General features: G+C 40.7%; 1 pseudogene across 1 annotated transcript in view; it reads right to left on the bottom strand.

Annotated features, from left to right (window-relative positions):
• The window catches only part of LOC122539332 (uncharacterized), a 35626-nt pseudogene extending 14441 nt beyond the window's left edge, over positions 1–21185 (bottom strand). The window contains exons 1-3 of the transcript XR_015759087.1: positions 21119–21185; positions 16292–16555; positions 11169–11307 (exon numbers count right to left, since the gene is read on the bottom strand). The product of XR_015759087.1 is annotated as an uncharacterized LOC122539332 (transcript). The remainder of the gene's footprint in view (positions 1–11168; positions 11308–16291; positions 16556–21118) is intronic.
• Positions 21186–22929: the final 1744 nt, after the last annotated feature.

Raw genomic sequence — 22929 nt, 5'->3', positions numbered from 1 at the left:
AAATTAGTATTAGATAATATGACTTTAGGTCTAACACCACCCTTCTTCATGCACTTGACAGCTAAAAAGGCTCCTGATAATCATTATCAAATTAAATGCACCTAAATGGGTTAGTTGCCAAAGAGCCAGAGAGCTTGTGTGCATGGAATTATAATATGTTCTGAGTACCATGGTTCCCTGAAAAAAGAGAAGCAAGAATTTGTAAGAAATACAAGTTATGAAAATATTTTTCTATTAAAATCATTTTGATTTGTTTGCTGCACGTTATTAATCTCAAAATATTAATAAGAGCATTACATCAAGTTGCAATGTTATGCACCTCTGCTGTTCACCATTATAATTGTTCACTCTCTGTAATTCATTTTGTATCCTGCTTTTCAAAACTGAATGGTACAGCCAAAAATATGAACATTCTGCTTACAATTTATGCCTGGAATTGAGAAAGATGTTCAAGAGTGGATTGAGCCAGTGTTGTGCACTTTACATTGTTGTCTAAAGTTAGAACGTTATATGACAAAGTTGAAAATGTAATATTTTACATGTTTATTTTGTATCTTTTAATAAAAGTTTAGGAATAAATTGTATTAAAATCTTTTAATAAATATCAGTTATAAGATTGATTTTTATTTATTTTGTTAAAAAGTGGAAGAGCACCTTAAGATAATTTATCTATTGCATTGGCACAGACTTGTTTGATTAAGCAATTAGTCAAAAAGAGAAGTTTCTCAGTTAAGAACAGTGTATTTGAAGTTCCAGTGAAAGTGTTCATAAGATCTCTGTAATTCATGGAAACTTTAGTAGCTTTTTTGCAAGCTGTACTTAAATACAATGTAAAAGTATTTTCAACTGTTTTGACCTTAATTATAATGATATTGCATTTATTTCTCAACAAAACACAGAAGGTCTGAACTATGATGATCGTGACTACACCCCTTTCCTCTCACCTCTTCTCCTGGCCTGATGCATGATAGGGGTTCTGTTTTCTTCTGTGGCCACCACTCAAAACCCAGGGTTATAATTAACCAGTCTCTTTACTGTTTTGAAGAACAGTCATACAGGACTTGAAATTTCTTGCTTGTATCTTTGTCATTTTGGGTGTGTTGGTGAGTCATTAGTGCTTCTTTCTTTTAAAATAAAAAATGTGAAAGCAGGAGTAAATCCTTCAGCCTTTAGGTCTGATCTGGCATTCAATATGATAACGACTGATCATCTAGCTTCTTACCCTATTCCCGTGTCTTCCCATTCCTTTTGATCATTTTAGTCCTAAGAACTACTTTTAGCTCCTTCTTGAAAATATTTAATGTTTCGTCTCCAGCTGTTTTCTATGACAATGAATTCCACAGCATCACCATTGAGGGTGATTTAACTGTTTGGATCGGAAAATGGCTAGCTGAAAGAAGACAAAGGGAATGTTCATCCTGGAGTTCAGTTACTAGTGGTGTACCGCAAGGATCTATTTTGGGGCCACTGCTGTTTGTTATTTTTATAAATGACCTGGATGTGGGTGAAGAAGGATGGGTTAGTAAATTTGCGGATGACACTAAAGTTGGTGGAGTTGTGGATAGTGCTGAAGGATGTTGCAGGTTACAGAGGTATAGATAAGATGCAGAGCTGGGCTGAGAGGTGGCAAATGCAGTTTAATGTGGAAAAGTGTGAGGTGATTAACTTTGGAAGGAGCAACAGGAATAAAGAGTACTGGGCTAATGGTAAGATTCTTGGTAGTGTAGATAAGCAGAGAGATCTCAGTGTCCATGTACATAGATCCCTGAAAGTTGCCATCCAGATTGATAGGGTTGTTAAGAAGGTATATGGTGTGTTAGCTTTTATTGGTAGAGGGATTGAGTTTTGGAGCCAGGAGGTTTTGCTGCAGCTGTACAAAACTCTGGTGTGGCTGCACTTGGAGTATTGCATACAGTTCTGGTCACTGCATTATAGGAAGAATGTGGAAGCTTTGGAGAAGGTTAAGAGATTTACTAGGATGTTGCCTGGTATGATGGAAGGTCTTATGAGGAAAGGCTGAGGGACTTGAGGCAGTTTTCATTAGAGAGAAAAAGGTGACTTAATTGAGACATACAAATTATCAGAGGCTTAGATAGGGTGGATAGTGAGAGCCTTTTCCTTGGATGTTGATGGCTAGCATGACGGGGCATAGCTTTAAATTGAGTGATGATAGATATAGGACAGATGTCAGAGGTAGTTTCTTTACTCAGAGAATAGTAGGAGCATGGAATGCACTGCCTGCAACAGTAGTAGACTCGCCAACTTTACAGAGTCGAGTGTGTGTTCCTGGAAAAACACAGCAGGTCAGGCAGCATCCAGGGAGCAGGAGAAACGACATTTTGGGCTGGAGCCCTTCAACAGAATTCTCCTGCTCCTCAGATGCTGCCTGACCTGCTATACTTTTCCAGCAACACACTCTTGACTCTGATCTCCAGCATTTGCAGACGTCACTTTCTCCTCGCCAACTTTACAGGTATTTAAATGGTCATATGGATGAAAATAGAATAGTGTAAGTTAGATGGGCTTCAGATTGGTTCCACAGGTTGGTGCAACATTAAGGGCCAAATGTTCTATGTTCTCTGGGTTAAAAACTTTGCCTCATCTTAGTCCTAAATGGTCCAGCCCATATCCTGAGACTATAATCCCTGGTTCTGGACACTCCTGCAATTGAGACATTGTTTCAGCATTATCCTGTCTAGTCCTGTGAGTAATGTATAGATTCCTACGCGATCACGCTCCCTTCCCCTCATTCTTCTAAACTACAATGGATATAGTTTCAAACAATCCAGTCTTTCTTTATTAGTCAGTCCTGTCATTCCCAGGAATCAGTCTGGTAAACTTTTTGGTGCATTCCCTCCATCGGCAGAATATCTTTCCTCAGATAAGGAGACTAAAATTGCACACATTACTCCAGGAATGATCTCACCAAGACCTTGTAAAATTGCAGCAATACATCCCTATTCCTGTATCTGAATCATCTAATTATGAAGGCCAACATCCTATTTGCCTTCTTCATATAATTATCTGCCTTCCTGATTTTGCTATTAAAGTGGAGAACCTCCCAATTTTCGACATACTTCTCCAGCCGTGTATTTGCGCACTCACTCAATGCATCAAAATTACACTGAAGCATCTGTGCATCCAACTCGCAGTTCACTCTACCACCTGACTGTGTGTCATGGCAAACCTGAAGATATTTCATTTAGTTCCATCATCTAAGTCATTAATATATGTTATGAATAGCGAGGGTCTAAGCACTGATCTCTGCAATAGTCCACAGAAAAGAACCTACTTATTTCTGCTCTTTGATTTCTGTCTGCCAAAGTTCTCAATTCATGACAGTACATTGCTCCCAATCCCATGCATTTTAATTTTACATGCTAGTCCCTTATGTGGGATCTTATCAAAAGCCTTTGAAAGTCCCTTATCTATTCTAGTTATATCCTCGAAAAATTCATGTCAATTTATCAAGCATGATTTTCCTGTTACAAATCCATGCAGTGTCTGTTTGATCCTCTCACTGTTTTTCAAGTTTCTGCTCCTAAAGCTTTTCTCAGCAGAGAGCGGCGCGAGCTGGGCGGAAGTGAGGTTGGAGCGCAGAACTGGTCGGGAAGGTAAGTGATTGATATTTGAGTGGGTGTATTCTAAACCCCAGGCCTCCCTCCCATCCTCCTCCTCTAATCTAACTTTAAAGTTCACAGGTAAGCTACTCAGTGTTCTTGCTTTGGAGACGAAGTGTAGAGTAATGGCAGCACAAGCAGTGGAATGTTCCTTCTGCAGGATGTTTGAGGTAGGGGTGACCACCGATACTCCTGCCGACTTCATCTGCAGGAAATGCAGTCAGATCCTGCGCCTCACAGAACGAGTTAGGGAACTGGAACTGGAGTTGGATGAACTGAGGATTATTCGAGAGGCTGAGAAGGTGATAGATAGAAGCTACAGGGACATAGTTACGCCAGAGAACAGAGGTAGCTGGGTAACAGTTAGAGGTGGGAAGGGGAGGAAGCAGGCAGTGCAGAGATCCCCTGTAGTCATTCCCCTAAACAATAGGTATACCGCTTTGGATACTGGTGGGGGGGACAGCCTAGCAGGGGTAAGCTGCAGTGACCGGGTCTGTGGCGTGAGGTCTGGCTCTGAGACTCAGAAGGGAAAGGGGGAGAGGAGGAGAGCGCTAGTTATAGGAGACTCTCCAGTTAGAGGACGGACAGGCGATTCTGTGGGCATGGGCGAGACTCTCAGATGGTTTGTTGCCTCCCGGGTGCCAGGGTCTGAGACGTCTCGGACCGTGTCTTCAGAATCCTTAAGGGGGAGGGTGTGCAGCCAGAAGTCGTGGTGCACGTTGGCACCAACGACATAGGTAGGAAGAGAGGTGGGGAGGTCATTCAAGAGCTCAGGGAGTTAGGCTGGAAGCTGAAAGCTAGGACGGACAGAGTCGTCATCTCTGGGTTGTTGCCGGTGCCACGTGACAGTGAGGCAAGGAATAGGGAGAGAGTGCAGTTGAACACGTGGCTGCAAGGATGGTGTAGGAGGGAGGGCTTCAGGTATTTGGACAATTGGACTGCATTCTAGGGAAGGTGGAACCTGTACAAGCAGGACGGGTTGCACCTGAACTAGAAGGGCACCAATATCCTGGGGGGTAGGTTTGCTAGCACTCTTCGGGGGGGTTTAAACTAATTTGGCAGGGGGATGGGATTGGACTTGTAGTCCAGCAAGTAGGTTAGCTGTTTTTCAGGATGTCCAAGAATGTAGGAAGGCTGTGGAGAAGATAGTACTGACAGGGAATACTTGCGGACACAGAGATGGGTTCAAGTGTGTATACTTCAACACAAGGAGTATCAGAAATAAGGTGGGTGAACTTAAGGCATGGATTGGTACTTGGGACTACAATGTTGTGGCCATCACGGAAACATGGATAGAAGAGGGACAGGAATGGTTGTTGGAGATTCCTGGTTACAGATGTTTCAGTAAGATTAGGGAGGGTGGTAAAAAAGGAGGGGGTGTGGCATTGCTAATTAGAAATGGTATAATGGCTGCAGAAAGGCAGTTCGAGGGGGGTCTGTCTTTGGAGGTAGTATGGGCTGAAGTCAGAAATAGGAAAGGAGCAGTCACCTTGTTGGGTGTTTACTATAGGCCCCCCAATAGCAGCAGAGATGTGGAGAAACAGATTGGGAAACAGATTTTGGAAAGGTGCAGAAGTCACAGGGTAGTAGTCATGGGCGATTTCAACTTCCCAAATATTGATTGGAAGTTCTTTAGATCAAGCAGATTGGACGGGGCGGTGTTTGTGCAGTGTGTCCAGGAAGCTTTTCTAACTCAGTATGTAGATTGTCCCACAAGAGGGGAGGCCATATTGGATTTGGTACTCGGTAACGAACCAGGACAAGTGATGGGCTTGTTAGTTGGTGAGCATTTTGGTGATGGTGACCACAATACTGTGACTTTCACCTTGGTTATGGAGAGAGATAGGTGCGTGCAACAGGGTAGGTTTTACAATTGGGGGAAGGGTAAATACGATGCTGCAAGACAGGATCTGAGGAGCATAAGTTGGGAGCATAGGCTGTCAGGGAAGGATGTCATTGAAATGTGGAACTTTTTCAAGGAACAGATACGACGTGTCCTTGATATATATGTACCTGTCAGGCAGGAAAGAGATGGTCGTGTGAGGGAACCTTGGTTGACGAGGAAGGTTGAATGTCTTGTAAAGAGGAAGAAGGAGGCTTACATAAGGTTGAGGAAACCGGGTTCAGACAGAGCAGTGGAGGGATACAGGATAGCCAGAAGGGACCTGAAGTAAGGGATTAGGAGAGCCAAGAGAGGGCATGAAAAATTTTTGGCGGATAGGATCAAGGATAACCCAAAGGCATTTTATGCGTATGTGAGAAACATGAGAATGACGAGAACGAGGGTAGGTCCAATCAAGGACAGTAGTGGGAGACTGTGTATTGAGTCGGAAGAAATAGGAGAGGTCTTGAATGAGTACTTTTCTTCTGTATTTACGAATGAGAGGAACCGTATTGTTGAAGAGGTGAGTGTGAAACGGACTGGTAAGCTAGAGGAGATACATGTTAGGAAGGAAGAAGATGTGTTGGACATTTTGAACAACTTGAGGATAGACAAGTCCCCCGGGCCTGATGGGATATATCCTAGGATTATGTGGGAAACAAGAGAGGAAATTGCAGTACCGTTGACAATGATCTTTTCATCTTCACTGTCAACGGGGGTGGTACCAGGGGACTGGAGAGTGGCGAATGTTGTGCCCCTGTTCAAAAAAGGGAATAGGGATAACCCCGGGAATTACAGGCCAGTTAGTCTTACTTCAGTGGTAGGTAAAGTAATGGAAAGGGTACTGAGGGATAGGATTTATGAGTATCTGGAAAGGCACTACTTGATTAGGGACAGCCAGCACGGATTTGTGAAGGGTCGGTCTTGCCTTACAAGTCTGATTGAATTCTTTGAGAAGGTGACCAAGCATGTGGATGAGGGTAGAGCAGTGGATGTAGTATACATGGATTTTAGTAAGGCATTTGATAAGGTTCCCCATGGTAGGCTTATGCGGAAAGTCAGGAGGCATGGGATAGAGGGAAATTTGGCCAAGTGGATAGAAAACTGGCTAACCGGTCGAAGTCAGAGAGTGGTGGTAGATGATAAATATTCAGCCTGGAGCCCAGTTACAAGTGGAGTTCCGCAGGGATCAGTTCTGGGTCCTCTGCTGTTCGTAATTTTTATTAATGACTTGGATGAGGGAGTCGAAGGGTGGGTCAGTAAATTTGCAGATGATACGAAGATTGGTGGAGTTGTGGATAGTGAGGAGGGCTGTTGTCGGCCTCAAAGGGACTTGGATATGATGCAGAGCTGGGCTGAGGAGTGGCAGATGGAGTTCAACCCTGCCAAGTGTGAGGTTGTCCATTTTGGAAAGACAAATAAGAATGCGGAATACAGGGTTAACTGTAGGGTTCTTAGTGTGGTGGAGGAACAGAGGGATCTTGGGGTCTATGTTCATAGCTCTTTGAAAGTTGCCACTCAGGTGGATAGAGCTTGTAAGAAGACCTATGGTGTATTAGTGTTCATTAGCAGAGGGACTGAATTCAAGAGTCGTGAAGTGATGTTGCAACTGTACAGGACTTTGGTAAGGCCACATTTGGAGTACTGTGTGCAGTTCTGGTCGCCTCACTTTAGGAAAGATGTGGAAGCTTTGGAGAGGGTGCAGAGAAGATTTACCAGGATGTTGCCTGGAATGGAGAATAGGTCGTACGAGGATAGGTTGAGAGTGCTAGGCCTTTTCTCATTGGAACGGCGAAGGATGCGGGGTGACTTGATAGAGGTTTATAAGATGATCAGAAGAATAGATAGAGTAGACAGTCAGAACCTTTTTCCCCGGGTACAACAGAGTGTTACAAGGGGACATAAATTTAAGATGAAGGGTGGAAGGTATAGGGGAGATGTCAGGGGTGGGTTCTTTACCCAGGGAGTGGTGGGGGCATGGAATGCGCTGCCTGTGGGAGTGGTAGAGTCAGAGTCTTTGGTGACCTTTAAGCGGCAATTGGATAGGTACATGGATGGGTGCTTAAGCTAGGACAAATGTTCGGCACAACATCGTGGGCCGAAGGGCCTGTTCTGTGCTGTATTGTTCTATGTTCTAATTCTTTTATAAAGGTCTCTTTCTGTTTTCCTCAATACTGACATCAGGCTAACTAGTCTACAGTTCTCTATTTTCTCTTTATATCCTTTTATCAATAGTGGGGTTACATTAGGCGCTTTCTAATCCATTGGAACTGTTTTAGAGTCTGTAGATATTTGAAAAATGACTACCAATATATTCACTATTTCTAGTGTTAGTTCCTTAACTATTCTGAGATGTAAACTGTTGGCCTTTAATGTCAACATTTTCACTCATACTATTTCCCTTCTAATGCTGATTTCTTCAGTTTCTCATTAGAACCTGCATTCCCCAACATTTTTATAACATTATTTGTGTCTGCGTTTGTGAAGATAAAGCTGAAAATGTGTTGCTGGAAAAGTGCATCAGGCCAGGCAGCATCCAAGGAGCAGGAGAATCGACGTTTCGGGCATGAGCCCTTCTTCAGCCCTTCTTCGGGCTCATGCCCGAAACGTCGATTCTCCTGCTCCTTGGATGCTGCCTGGCCTGATGCACTTTTCAGCTCTGATCTCCAGCATCTGCAGTCTTGACTTTCTCCTCTGTGAAGATAGAACCAAAAAATGTATTTAATCAGTCTGCCATCTCTTTGTCCCCATTATAACTCTCCCTACTTCTGTCTGTAAGAGCCCTACATTAGTTTTAACTCACCCTTTATCTCTTTACAACTGCGTAGAAGCTTTTACAATCAGTATGTATGTTCCCTGAAATCTTCTTCTGGTACTCTATTTTCCCTTCTTAGTCAATCCTCTGGTCTCCTTTACTGAAATCTAAGTTGTTCCCAATCCTGGGGTCTGCTGCTTTTTTAATCCAATGTGTACGTCCTTCCCTGGATCTAATTATCACGAACTTCACTTGTCAGCTATGGTTGAGCCACCTTTCCCATTTTATTTTTGTGCTAAACATGAATAAAAATTGTTACAGTTCATCCATTCACTCTTTGCCTTTCCTAATCACTGTCCTCACCTTAAGTAACATATCCCATTTAACATATCCATTCTGGATGGTGAAAGGAGAGTGGCATAAGCCTCAAGCTTTTGATATTTTCCTGGGTCCAACCAGTTCTGATGAAAGGGCATGACTAAAAAACCTTGAGCCCAAGTGTTCCAACTGGCATCAGAACTATGATGGGTCAAAAACTGTGGCACTGGAAAAGCACTGCACGTTAGGAATTTTTTGATGAAGGGTTTATGCCCGAAATATCGATTCACCTGCACCTTGGATGCTGCCTGACCTGCTGTACATTTCCAGTGCCACACTTTTCGCCACTGATCTCCAGCATCTGCAGTCATCACTTTCTCCTCCATCAGAATTATGATATCCAACACTATGAATCCGAAAACCTAGTTTCCTTGGTTATGTTTAAAAGGGTCTTATTCTGATGCAGCATCCTGAAGAGCTGCCTTAGCTCAGAAAACCAAGCCGAGACCTGCAAAGAGGATCAGTGTGTAAGACACAAGCCTTCTAACAGCAGCTACAATATGGTAAGCTTAAATGCTCAGTGTAGGGGTGAGTGAGTGATGTGGGAATGTGGGTAGATACGTGAAAAAGTAGGATGAATGGGTATTTGAGTGAGTGTCACAAGACTCCTGAAAGTGAGAAGGTGGCATGGAGTTCATGATAGGTTGAGAAATGTCAGATGCCAACATCTATGAATAAGGAATATTTGCCCCTGAATCATGCCCTGAGATGCTACTAGGTGCTGAACAACATGGAGGCCATTAGTTTGCTACACTCTGACTTCAAAATTGAGATTTCTCAACAGCTAACTTGTTTGACACATTTGGTAATATAGATATTAATAGCTGGATATTAATGAAGCAAGTTTTGATGTTACTAAGACGTTTAACAAGCAATAATCATCCGTAATTGTCAACTCACCAATGCCTAGTGAGAAACTGAGCTCTTTACTCAGCAGATGCACAAAAGATGCAGTGGTGCTCCTGACTTTGAAATAGGTCTCAATGGACCTTTCTTGCTATTCTTCTATAAATCACACCATAGCACATTTTGATCAGACCCCTATAAGATTCCACTCATCTGTTTGCATTGTACCAGTCTTTGGGGATGGTCAGGAGGCAGGCGACATAGTTACTTACTTGGCTTTAAGAATTATAGAACCCCAACAGTGTGGGAGCAGGCCATTTGGCTCATTGCATCCACACCGACTCTCAGAAGAGCATCCCAGCCAGACCCAGTTTAATCCCATAATACTGCATTTCCCATAGTTAATCCATCGAGCCTCCACACTATGGGGCAATTTGGCATGACCAAGCCAACTAACCTGCACATCTTTGGACGGTGGGAGGAAACCAGAACACACAGAGGAAACCAGAACACACAGAGGAAACCTGTGCAGACACTGGGAGAAAATAGGTGAAATAGAACCACAGATGCTGGAGATCAGAGTCTAGATTAGAGTAGTGCTGGAAAAGCACAGCGGTCAGACAGCGTCCAAGAAGTAGGAAAATTGATGTTTCGGGCAAAAGCTCTTCATCAGAAATTCCTAATGAGGGCTTTTGCCTGAAATGTCGATTTTTCTGCTCCTCGGATGCTGCCTGACCTGCTGCACTTTTCCACCACCACTCTAATCTAGACTGGGAAAAAATGCAAACTCCACACAGTCACTCAAGATGGAATCAAACCTGGGTGCATGCTGGTGTGAGACAGCAATGCTAACCACTGAGCCACTATGCTGCCCTTAGTATCCATTAGTGCACTCTGATCCTACTCAGTCAGTCCAAACAGTGGCCACCATTAGTGGTGGCTATGTTGAACTACTAGCTCTGTAATTGGACTGGCATCCTTAATAGAGATGGTCTGCCTCATACCAACAAGATGAAGCTCTTGGTCTTGCCACCTGGCAAAATGGGGTTGCCTAGTACCTACATAAAACTCAGCCCTGAAAAATGCTGCTATACATTAACATTCCCTGTTATCCTCACTCTTCATCCTTACTCCACTTACTCAACTGCTTAATTGCTTGCCTGCATAAAACCCATCTCTGCATTCATTTTTAAACATGTTATCTGATGTTTGCCTAATTTGCCCTTTTTCCAAACATCCTAATTTTCACAATTTCTTTCTATTGAGAACCAAGTCAATTGGTAACAAAATCTAATATGACAAAACTTTTAATAGAAGTGTATTTAATCAAAGATGAGGTGGACTATATGTTCATTTATCTTTTCAACAGAAGCACGATACATCCCAAAAAAGAACTTGCCATGTGACTATTATACTATTATACACAGAGAGTTGGGAAGTATATTCTTATAATTATGTATACATGTATATCCAGAATGCAATCTCACTGAACTCTGTACTACTTTGAAAATACTAAAATCAACAATGCAACATTTCACAGGACATTGGACATCATCTTACATATTTGTGTAATACTGAGTGGTTATTTCCAACTTATGGGAGTCATGCAACACAACAGGCACCTTTGAAATGACTTGTTCAATGAACTGATCATGAGAGACCAGCAGTGAATGAACTAAGGCCTTACCTGCGTCTCTTTTTGCACTTGGTGCAGTAAATGGCAAGAGCCAGACCCTCTACAACCAAAAATATTGGGATAACAGCTGAAATCAAACCAAATTTCCATGCCTTTACACCGAAAATAGAGACATCTGGTGGATTAGTACCTGAAGAGACAAATAATAAGGTAATTGAAGTTTTGAGTTGATGTTTGTGTGTTTTTATTGACATGAAATTCAAATTGCTGTCTTCAAATTATTTGGTTTCCTACCAATCTTGAATGGAGTTTGGAGAGGGAACAATTTGTTGAATAGATCTCTAAGATATCAATGTTTCACCATTTCTGATTACTTGTGCATCCCTAATTTTCATTACCCCATTAATGGAAACCAGGCCTACAGTTATTTAGGGCATAAAGACTGTAGTTTTCTCTCTGAACCTCTCTGTGTCTCTATTTTCTCACTCTGGGGTTGTTTCCTAAAACCTGTTGCATTAATTAATCTTTTGATCACCAATATTAAGTTTATTTTGTGTGATGTGCTTCCAGCATTGGGAGGATGATGCCCCCAAAAAGTGCCTTAGAGTGTTTTTACCAGAACTGAGATATGAATTGTCATTCTTAAGTTAGCTTTGTATTAGATATTTCAAAGTTAAATTTATGGTCTCCCTATGTAGAAGTGACTCAATGCTTCTCTTTATAAGAAGTAAGAATTAACTTGGAAAAAATGCACATGCACATCTTTCATGTTATCTGGGCATCCAAGGCATCTCATAACTAATTAATACTTTTCCCCTTCCATTTTCTGAACAGACCTTGGGATCTTTTTACATTAAAAAGGAGAAAGTGAGGACTGCAGATGCTGGAGGTCAGAGTTGAAGAGTGTGGTGCTGGAAAAGCACAGCTGGTCAGGCAGTATCCGAGGAGCAGGAGAATCGACATTTTGGGCATAAGCCCTTCATTTCATTCATCAAAGATGGCAGATAGGGCCTTAAAATGTCAATCAGAGGATGCAGCTCTGACAGCAGTGCTCCATTACTTTGTTTCAATTAGTGGATAATTCCTTATAGTGTGCTGTGTAATCTGTACAATGCATTGAAAGTGACTAGTTTCAAAGGACCATAGGCTGCTCAGTCCTTTAAAGAGATGACTGGTGCGGGTTAATCTGAGGATCAGGAATTATGCATAATATTAGAAATGTTGTAAGTCAAATTATTTTCTGGCTTTTAATCCTCAAAAGGAAAAGTCATCTCATGCATTAAATGATCATTTGGCCTTATGTTAAGTTATTAGTGCACCATAATGAAACAAGCTCTTGGTTTAATGCCAGAATTTCACATTTATTTAGGTCAAGCTAATTCAAAGTGAATGTGTTCCCTGCAGGGGTTGTGGAACATCTGACTTGATTACACAGCTGTCTTTGTGGTACATCAGGTTTTTCCTTCCTGGGGTTGAGTTAATCAGAATTCTGTACTTGTATGGCATGATTCATTCTTGGTCATGCTATTTGAACAGTTATCTGAAAGATAGGGGACTTCAAGAGCTTATTTAAATTTAAATTTAAAATAGGAGTTTTATTATTTCTAATTGTAATTCTATTAAATATTGTGGGAGAGTTCATTCAAAATGTAATTTCGTTTTCACTGAAAGGAGAATATAACCCTTGAATTCTGCAACAAATAGCTTGTTACATTCAGAAATAGTAAATATTAACATAAATAATTTACAATCACATTGACCTGGCAGGAATCCTATGATGCCTGTATACTACCAGCAAAATACAAAAAAAGCCCCATAAAATTGCTGTCATATGGTCAGTTAATTACCTCATAGAGATTACAGCAAAGAAAGCCATTTCCCATTGAATTAATGCAGCTCCCTATAAAGCAATTAATTCAGACCCATTCCCAATCCCTAGTCTCAGTTGAGTTATGATACACCCCGGAGTAGAACAAAGAACAATACAGCACAGGATCGGGCCCTCCAATCCTGTGCTGACTCATTTTGCTCTTCCGTACTAAACCTGTCTTCACTTACATGATCTGTATCCCTCTGTTTCCCTTCCTATTCATGCATTTCTATGTGCTTCTTGAATGTTGCTGTTGTGTCTGCTTCCACCACTGCATCTGGCAGTGCTTATCAGACGCTCACCCACTTTGTGTGAAAAACTTGCCTTGCACACCTCTTTTAAACTTGCCCCCACCCCATACCTTGAATCTGTGTACACTATTAATTGATCCCTCTATCCTGGGCAAAAGCTTCATACATTCCACTTTAAACATGTCATTCACTATCTTATAAATTTCTATCAGGTCACCTCTCAAACTCCTGCATTCCAGTGAAAACAAACTCAGTCTATCCAACTTTTCTTCATAACTAAAATCTTCTGTACCAGGCCATATCCTGGTAAACCTTTTTTTTGTACCCTTTCCAAAGAATTCACATCTTTCTGGTGGCGGGGTGACCAGAACTGTGAGCAATATTCCAAGTTTGGTCTAACTAAAGTTTTATAAAGCTGCAACATAATTTGTCTATTCTTATACTCAATGCCCCTTCTAAAGGGAAGCATGCCATACGTCTTTTTTACTTTCTTACCTACTTGCGCTGCGACATTCAGTGAGCTATGGACCTGCACACCCGGCTCCCTCTGCATATCAATACTCTTAAGGAATCTTCCATTCACTGTAAAATTTCCACCTATACCTGACATTCCAAAATACATTAGTTCACATTTGTCCAGATTAAACTTCATCTGCCATTTTTCTACCCATGCTTCCAACTGATCTATATCCTGCTGTATCCTCTGACATAGGGAACATCTCTGGGACACCCGCACCAATCAACCACACCGCCCTGTGGCCCAACATTTCAAGTTCTCCTCCCACTCAGCCGAGGACATGGAGGTCCTGGGCCTCCTTCACCACCGCTCCCTCACCACCTGACGCCTGGAGGAAGAACACCTCATCTTCCACCTCGGAACACTTCAACCCGAGGGCATCAATGTGGACTTTACCAGTTTCCTCATTTCCCCTTCCCCCACCTCACCCCAGTTCCAAACTTCCAGCTCAGCACTGTCCCCATGACTCGTCCTCCCTGCCTAACTTCCTTTTCCCCTATTTGCTCCACCCTCCTCTCTGACCTATCACCTTCATCCCCACCGCCATTCACCCATTGTACTCTTTGCTACCCTCCCCCACCCTCCTCTCTGACCTATCACCTCCATCCCAACCCCCATTCATCTATTGTACTCTATACTACTTTCTTCCCACCCCCACCCTCCTCTCATTTATCTCTCCACCCTGCAGGTACTCTGCCTCTATTCCTGATGAAGGGTTTTTCCTGAAATATCAATTTTCTTGCTTCTCGGATATGGCCTGAACTGCTGTGCTTTTCCAGCACCACTCTAATCCAGAATCTGGTTTCCAGCATCTGCAGTCATTGTTTTCATCCTGTATCCTCTGACCGTCTTCCTCACTATTTCCAACTCCACCAATCTTTGTATCACCTGCAAACTAACTAATTAAGTCAGCCACTTTTTTCACTTAAATCATTTCTGTAAACCATGAACAGCCGAGATCCTAGCATTGATCCCTGTGAGACACCACTAGTCAGAAATCTCCATTCCAAGCATCTTTCCACTGCAACCAACTGCCTCCTATGATTAAGCCAGTTCTATATCTCTTTTGCCAGTTCAATCCTGATACTTTGTGACTTCACCTTTTGGATCAGTCTGTTATAAGGGAACTTGTCAAAGGCTTGACTGAAATCCATGTAGACACATCAACCGCTTTTCCCTCATCAATCAGCTTTGTCACCCCCTCAAACACCTTGATCAAGTTAGTCACCCCCTCCACACAGAAAATCATGTTGTCTATTGCTAATAAGTCCATTCGCTTCTAAATACTGAGAATCTTTTCCAATGGTGGGACTTGAACTCAGGCCTCCTGGTCAAAAGGTAAGGATACAAGTGCTATGTGACAAAAACCCTTCCTCAATCTCAGCAGAATTGTAAGTCTAAGTCTCTCAGATGCACAAGCAATTTCCATTTGAAATTATTGATTGACCTGCACCATCCTTCTTACTCCTCTAAACCCTAGTGGAATCCAAGCTTAGCTGGTCCAACCTTGCCTCTGAAGACAATCTGCCTTTACCAGATATTAGTCTAGTAAATGTTCTCTGAAGTGCTCCTAATACACTTACATCCTTCTTTAAATATGGAGACCAATACCATGCACAGTACTCCAGATATGATCTCACCAGTGCCCTGTATAACTGAAGCATAACATTCTCTCAATTTCCTTTGCTCCAAAGGGAACAATCATTTTCTCTATGTCTTTTCAAGTACACTCACATTCTTCCTAAAATGTGATAAAACCAGAAAAAAAAGATATAGTTGTGGATTAACCAGAACTTTATCCATTTAATTCTGCATTCCATGTTAGGGGAACAGAGATTAAGACTATTCTAGGGGGATTTACATAGTGAGCGATGAATAGTTTTACTGAGGATGAGGACAGCGAAGATCGAGATGAGGCTATGAGTAAGTCGATCAGCAAATACAGATGCATCATGTATGCTTTTGAATGAGCAGGTGCCGATGAATTAAAATCATTTTCAAGTGTGGAAATAATGATTGTAACAGAAAATGCCACAGCTATTTCTTGTTACTTCTCTCAGAAATGCACATCAGTAATGTAGGAAAGAATTTTGTATTATTTTTCATTTTAATTCATTATTTCATCTTTTCTTAAACAACATCTCCAAGATTAAATGCTGGAGAAACTCAACTGGTTTCGCAGCATCTGTGGAGAGCCGAACAAAGTTAAAATTTAACATTTTGAGTTTGGTACAACTCAGTTCTGAAGAAGAATCATATTGGACTCAAAATATTGACTGTGTTTCTTTCTCCACAGATGCTGCCAGAACTGCTGACATTTTCTAGCTTTCTCTGTGTTGGTTTCAGATTTCCAGTATTGCAACAGGTTGTTTACATTCAGCAAATTAATTTTAGTGGAGAATAAGTGTATAACTGTCAGTGAAGTTTAAAATTTCAAATAAACTGTGTTTAGTAGCTTCCCTTCTACACTAGCATCTATATTATACAGATTATCTGAATACTTTACATCTGTTAGTCATAGGTAATAACTACGTACATGTGTTATCCAACCTGGTACCATAAAAAGCAGATGTTGGTGTTGGCAATATTCCATCTGTATCTTCCACAAATTTGGCAAGTGTTGGAGCAGTGGTCACCAGTTGGTAAGCCAAGAGTTCAGCTGATGCAAGAATTTCACTCGGATTGCTCACCTCCTTGTTAACTTCGTCCATTACTGTGCCAATGCCTTTAGATAAATTCAGAGTTCCAGAAACGTTTGACTGTGATAGCAGGTACGTGTGAAGTGGACCCTGGGTAATAGCTGACAGAACAGAGGGAAACTTAGCTGACAATTGAAGCTACCTTCTGAAAATTTCAAGAGCTTTCTAAAAGCATTCACACATCATGTATATGAAGTGCAAGAAACTCTTGCAGAAATGATGCTTCACAGAATCACAGGCAGAAAGAGGCTATCCAGCCCATCATGTCTCCACTGGCTCTCTGAGTAAGCATCTTACTTAGTAGCATCTCATTGAAACCCTGCATATTCTTCCCTTTTCAAATAACCATCTAATATCCTGCCTGAAATCTTCAATTGAATCTGCCTCCACCGCTCACAGGAGATGCATTCCAGACCTTAATTATTCATTTTGTGTAAATGCTTTCTTTTCATGTTTCTTTTGCTTTATTTGCCAATTACTTCAGATCAGTGTCATGTGATCCTTGATCCTTTCCTGAGCAGGAACCATTTTTCCTTCTCTGCTCTGTCCAGACCCCTCTTGATTTTGAATGCCTCTCTCAAATCTCCTCCCAACCTTCACTTTTCCAAGAAAACGTACTTCCTGCTTCTCCAATCTATCTTCATAACTGAAGTGTCATCCTTGTAAACATTTTCTGCACTCTCTCTGACATTTTCACTTCTTTCCTAAAGTGTGGTGCCCAAAGCTCCAGGTGAGGGTATTATATTCCAGCTGAGGCCAAACTAACATTATATTAAAATTTAGCTTAATCTTCTTGTTTTTCTAATCTATTCTCCTGTTGATAAAGCCCAAGATACTATATTATTTATTTATTCACTGCTTTCTCCACTATCCCGCCACCTTTAATGACTTATACACAGATACACCCACGTGCACTTGCACCCACTTTAGAATACCCTTTATTTGGTTCTGCCAGTATTAATTTAATGAAAACATATTATCTCAAACTTCCCAGTGCTGAAGTTAATCTGTCAGCTATCTGCCCTCCACCAACCTGTCAATATCATTTTGAAGTTCCACACTACCCTTGCACATTTCATAATGCTTCTATGTTTTGCCATCATGCAGAAATTTTGAAATTGTCTTTTGAACCTCAGTGTCTACATTATTAACATATATCCAGAAAGGGTCCCAAGACTGACCATTGAGGAGGATCAATTGGAAAAAAATCTTGAAATGCTTTTCTTTCAGAATACAAGACAAAGGAACAGGACTATCTGCATTTTAATTTAGAATTGTAAACATTGGAGCTCAGAGTTACAGTTTTAGAGTTTTACCATTGATGTTATTAACAAATTTCTAAAGGTATGCTCACAGTGTGCCTGAGATCATGCTAAATTATTGCCATTGGATGCTAACAGTAGGAATTTAATACAGAGAGGTAATGAAGTACTACATTTTGCAAGAAGACATGGGGAGAGGCTATACAGATCTAATACCATAGTTCAAAAGACTGCAGGGCCAAAGAAGCCTGGAGATCATGTGACTTGGAACTTTGAAGGTAGTAGACATTTATTAAACTGTTTAGGAAAAAGATACAGTATTGAGTACAAAAGGAAGGAAATAATATTGAGCCTTTACAAACCTCTGGTACAGAATCATGAGAGTATTACATCCAGTCTTGTTCTCCACACTGTTGGATGATTATAGAATCTATAGATTTGCATTTTTTAAAATATGTATTCTTTTACAGGATATAGGTATCGCCAACTGGACCAGTATCTCATAGAGTCATACAGTACAGAAACAAGCCTTTTAGCTCACCATGTCTATGCTAACTAGCAAAATCCAAACTACACTAATCCCATTTACCTGCAATTAATCCATAGTCAACTGTGCCCTGGCATTTTAACTGCTCATCTGGATGCTTCTCAAATTTTGCGAGCATACGACCTGCCTCCACCAACCTCTCAGACAATGTTAAAAGTGGTGGATGGGGACCAATCAAGCAGGCTGTTTTGTCCTGGATGGTTTCAAGCTTGTTGTGTATTGTTGGAGTTGCATCCTTCTAAGTAAATGGAGAATATTCCATCACACTCGTCACTTGTGCTTTGAAGATGGTGGACAAGCTTTAGGCAGACAGGAGGCAAGCTACTCATCAAAGGATTCCAAACCTCTACCTGCTCATGCAGGCACAGTATTTAAATGGCTAGTCAACGGTAGCCCCCCCCAGAAATGAATAGTGGGGGATTCATCATAATGTCATTGAATGTCAAGATGTAATTATTAGATTTCACTTGTTGGAGATAGTCAGAGTCTGGCACTTCTGTGTTATGGAAGACACTTGCCACTTGTCGGTCCAAATCTTGATATTGTCCAAGTCTTGCTGCAATTAGTCATGGAATGCTTCAGTCACTGAGGAGTTACAAATGGTGCTGAATATTGTAAAATTATGAGCAAAACATCCCCACTGTGGATCATATGACAGAGGAAGGGCATTGAAGAAACAGCTGAAGATGGTTGGGACGCAGACTCTACCCTAAAGTACTCCTGAAGTGATGTCCTGGAGTTGAGATAATTGCCATCCAAAAATTACCACCATCTTCCATTGTGCCCAATAGCCTCCAAACAGTAGACAGATTTCCTGCTAATTCCCATTGACTCAATTTTTGCTAGGGCTCCTTGATGCCATATTCAGCCAAACACTGCCTTCACGTCAAGTGCAGACATTGTTAACTCACCTGTGGAGTTCAGCTCTTTTTTCCATGTTTGAAACAAGGCTGTAATGGAATCAGGATTGGACTGGATTTAATGGAACCCACAATTGGATATCAGTGAGCAGTTTATTGTTGATCAAGTACCACTTGTTACCACTGTTGATTACTATTGATCACTTTACTGTTGACCTCAAGTACACTGATGGGATAGTAGATGGCCAACTCAGACCTTGTCCTTCTTTCTTGTGAGCTCAACATATCTGGGCAATTGTCATGTAGATGCTAGTGTTGTGGCTGGACTGGAACAGCTTGGCTAGTTCTGAAGCATGAGCCTTAACTTTTTGCCGGCAAGTTGCCTTTGCTTTATTTAATGCCTCAGCATTAGAATAGCTTGAGAAAATGACAGTTTATGTTTTAGACTAGATGGCAGTGAAAGTTAGGATTGGAACGTACTTTTTACATTTTTGTTTATTATGCAAAGACGTCCATTATAAATCCTCCAGGTAAACAAATGAATCCCAGTTATCACCCCCATCTGAACACATCTATATGCTCAATGACTATGCAATGAAGAGATGCAAAGCACAAACAAGATGAGGTTGAGAAGATATATGGAGACATAAGAAAGAAACAGGAGGAAGTTATAAATTCTAGACAATGCTTTTCTGAAGAGTAAAAGACTTGTTCAGTTGTTTTATCTCATAGCAGTATGTACCTTGCAAAGTTTTATTGAAAAAATCTTGTTGCTGTCTCTGAATGGCTGAAACTGACATTGCGCACGATGGTATGAGATGTTCTGGATTTGGTGTTTGTGAATAAAGACTGCATCATTGAGAGAACATTGGTTTCTTCCAATGTGGCTATTTGAGATGTGGTATTGTCTACAAAAGAGAGGCATTAGTGATCAGGAATCTCATTATGATATGTTAGATTTTCTATATCTCAGCACAGGTACAGATTAAATAAAGAAGATAAACTAGGAGGGATTTCCAATTTAATAAAGTTACAGCAGAATGCATTTCAACAACAGGGTGATTTCTTGTTCACAATCTCGCAGCTCTGGGCTATATTCTTTTTTTTTTTGGCTGAAGAATATAGGGAAAATGTTATAGTCCAATCTTCAATCTGCATTCTCATTGAAATTAGTCTGTCCAATGGGAGATTTTTGTAATATTTCTTGTAAATAACTGCCATAAGGTAGCAATGTTTTCATAAAAGAGAAAGAAAGTGCTCGCCTACACTTGTCTAGTGTTTATCCAGTTTTTAGAAACATCTCAAAACACAAAAGGGAACAAGGCTGAGGGGTGATACATTGAATTAACAGACAGCACAGATGAGGTCCATTGTTATGGCAAGTGACTCATTTTGATCTACTGGGTCTCCTCAAAATTTTATGCAGATTTGAGGCAGTCAAATACAATGTTGTATAATGAAACAGTTTTGGATTGGTGAGACAGTTAAAGTTTTGGTCAGAAGATCACAGAAGATTAAACCAATCAAACTTGCAAATGCAGCTACTTATCCAACTTGTCTTGCAGACCTAAAAATGGAGCTTCGTTATGACAAGCAGATTCAATTCCAAGTTTTTCTGTTTTCCTTTTATTGGGATATCATTGTGCATCAAATTGAAGCTGATTTTCTGGGAATGTCATTACAGTGAGTGAACAGAAACAAGTTACTAAATGTTAATAGTAAGACTTTTAGAGAAGTGCCACACAAATCCTATCATGCCTGTTTGACACTGTTACTGAATAAGGATCTTTTACAGACCAAGAAAATGACTCTCATGATACAACAACTTTGAATTTTCTATAATGCGACAGCACAAATTATCACAATTCATTTCCGACCATATATTCATTCATATTAATATACTGTGCATTGAATTTTCTGATTAAGTAATTAGCACTTTCTCTTCAATTAAATGGCTTTACTCTAAACAAAGTAATACATTACAAATAAACTCACTCTGCGATTCACAGAATGCCAGCACAAAAGCCATGAGCAATCCTTTTGTCACAGTCAATGCTACCATGGTGATTGAATTTGATCTTCACTGAATGAAGGTTTGATATTTCTGAAGCTACTCTGAAGCTGTCTTTGTAGTTATGTGGCCGTTACACTCTCAAACTATTTGCTTGTGTAATTCCCTAGAAGGAAAGAATATTCCTCCAAACTCGTACCTTCTCGCGACTTGTGACCTGAGGTGCTGACTCCCCTCCAAATATGAACTTCAATTTCACATCAAAGATTTCACACGTTGTTTCAAAATACCTTAGAATCTTATCATTCTACAGTTGGGATGGATTTAATCTGCAGTGAAGAGGCTGATATGTAACATGAATGTTCAAAACCTTCATTTAGTTCCAATAAATTTCAATCATATTAAAACCACATCCCTAAAATACTTGGATTTGTGTCTCTTAGACTGCAATGTCTATAATGCCTTATGCGAAGTACAATGAAAATTGATAGGAATGTTTGTCTATAAAATATTGATTTATTTGAATATTTGCAGCAAAGAATTTCTACAAATTCTACAGGTTAGTTCTGAAGAATCATAATGAATGAAGCAGCCTTAACGTCTTCATTCTGAAATTCACCAGGAATTGACAATTCTGCAATGACTGTGAAACTGAATGTGGTATCAAAATCAATGTTTGCCAAGAATGTCATAAGTGACTGAATTGCCCGAGAGATTGGAAAATGTAAATTTTTTTATCACCTTTGATTTGACCAAGGATTACTGATGGATCTGTTTAATAGTGAATGCAAAATAGTAAATGGCTTTAGTGCCACTCAAAGAGCTCAACCAGTTAGCTGCATGGAGTTGGTTTTGAATCATCATACCTGATATGTAGCAGTACATTTGAATGACATTGATAACGATACTGTGGTTGACACTTAAATAAAGCAGAGGCTGACAGAGCATTAGAGAGACTAGAATATTTCAGTTCTCAGCAAACCCAGATTGTGAAACATTTAGTTGCCCGAGACCACATAATTGGGGTTTGTGTAGAATGGTGAACAAAGAGATAGCTGTGAAAGGCTGGGCTGTGCAATAAAAGAAAGTCAGAGCTTGTTAGGCTCCAATTTGTCACTGGATTAGTGGTGCTGGAAGAGCAAGCAGTTCAGGCAGCATCCAAGGAGCTTCTGACAGATTTGTTGCCCAAACCATCAGTCCTCACTCCACCCGCCCCACCTAAACACCATGACAAAAGCAAAGGATCCAGACCCGGTCCAATGGAACCCTAAAGCTAATGCTGCTTTTAGGAACTTGAGCCAAATACTATCAGATAGATCCCAGCTGTAAGTCAAAAATGCGTTTTACAAACCAATGCCTCCCGAGAAAAGCAAAACAGGATTATGTGGAAATGAGTATGCTGGTCACGATGGAACTCACTTTTAAAGTATAAAAGATAAATCGAATGAATATGTCTCACTCGTCAGTTTTAATATCTTTGATTTCTTTAGAGAAGGTGGGTTTAGAAATTGCGTTCTTCAAAATAGATGAAGGGGAAGAACATCTCATGTTTTATCCAGACTGAAAACCTGTTTGACATTGAGCAAGAGACTACAATGATAGAGGGAGAGTGTCCAGTATTAAATAGTATCACACACTCCGAACAAAGACTGAAATGCTCATTTTGCTCACAGATTATTTTCACCCCAACCCTATGGTTTTGAGGTATAATAATTCACTTAAGCTTATTATAGGACTTGTACAATGTTAATGAAATGTTTGCAATTCAGATTTTCTGATTCCTACAGGAATACCT

Source organism: Chiloscyllium plagiosum, unplaced genomic scaffold (genome assembly GCF_037043375.1).
Source record: "Chiloscyllium plagiosum isolate Xiang-an unplaced genomic scaffold, Cpla_swu_hap1 HiC_scaffold_2, whole genome shotgun sequence".
NCBI lineage: Eukaryota > Metazoa > Chordata > Chondrichthyes > Orectolobiformes > Hemiscylliidae > Chiloscyllium > Chiloscyllium plagiosum.
This window is presented reverse-complemented; position numbering and strand designations above follow the sequence as displayed.